The sequence below is a fragment of the Mastomys coucha genome, unplaced genomic scaffold, assembly GCF_008632895.1.
Source record: "Mastomys coucha isolate ucsf_1 unplaced genomic scaffold, UCSF_Mcou_1 pScaffold11, whole genome shotgun sequence".
In the NCBI taxonomy this organism is placed as follows: domain Eukaryota; kingdom Metazoa; phylum Chordata; class Mammalia; order Rodentia; family Muridae; genus Mastomys; species Mastomys coucha.
In genome coordinates this window covers 15,983,400-15,984,325 of record NW_022196893.1, presented here as the reverse complement: position 1 = coordinate 15,984,325, position 926 = coordinate 15,983,400, and the positions used below count along the sequence as shown (strand labels likewise).

The 926-nt window shown below is 41.4% G+C and overlaps 1 protein-coding gene across 1 annotated transcript in view; it reads right to left on the bottom strand.

Annotated features, from left to right (window-relative positions):
• The window catches only part of Ribc2 (RIB43A domain with coiled-coils 2), a 13,361-nt gene that overhangs the window by 11,022 nt on the left and 1,413 nt on the right, over window positions 1-926 (bottom strand). The gene's annotated exons all lie outside the window — the stretch shown is intronic.

The following is a 926-nucleotide window of genomic DNA, read 5'->3' as shown; positions in this document are numbered from 1 at the left end:
TTCTCTGTGTAGCCCTGGCTGTCCTGGAACTCACTCTGTAAACCAGGCTGGCCTTGAACTCAGAAATTCACTTGCCTCTGCCTCCCAAGTGATGGGATTAAAGGCGTTTGCCACCACTGCTCAGCTTTGTCCACTTTTTTTTATAATTACAAACCACTATGGTATTTAAAAAAGCCAAATATTCAACGGTTGGTGAAATTGCTAGTCAAGAAAGGAAAAGTGGACTCTGTTTGAAATTTGATCTAGGACCGAGAATATGACTTGAGCCATGTAAATCACCCAGATGGCTCAGAACTTAAAACTCAAAACTTGACAGGAAGAATATGCTCATTTAGTTAGCTGAGCACAAGAAAGTATGAAATTTTAAAAGACCATGAAAATGATAAATGTACATGTGTGTGAATGTGTGTATGCATCTGCTTGTGCGTGTGCATATGTGCATGTGTGCATGCATGTGTGTGCTCTCCTTCATTCTCCAGCACACAGTGTCCCTTGATATCAACAGCTATCCTCTGAAGAAGGTCAGTGTGAGTTTTGAAGCAGAGAATGTGTACATATGCATTTAAAGCTTTTCTTTTTTAGAGAAAAAACCTTTTAAAAGAAAACACAAACACAAAACACCAGGCAGTAGTGGCGTATGCCTCTAGTCCCAGAGCTTGGGAGGCAGAGGTAGAGGCAGAGGCAGGCAGATTTCTGAGTTCAAGGCCAGCCTGCTCTACAGAGTGAGTTCCAAGACAGCTAAGGCTACACAGAGAAACCCTGTCTCCAAAAACAACAACAACAACAACAAAAAAGAAAAAAAAAAAGAAAAAACCACAAAACAATGGTAATATTATTTAAAATTAAAATGTATCTCCTGCCAGGCAGTGGTGACGCATGCCTTTAATCCCAGCACTTGGGAGGCAGAGGCAGGCGGATTTCTGAGT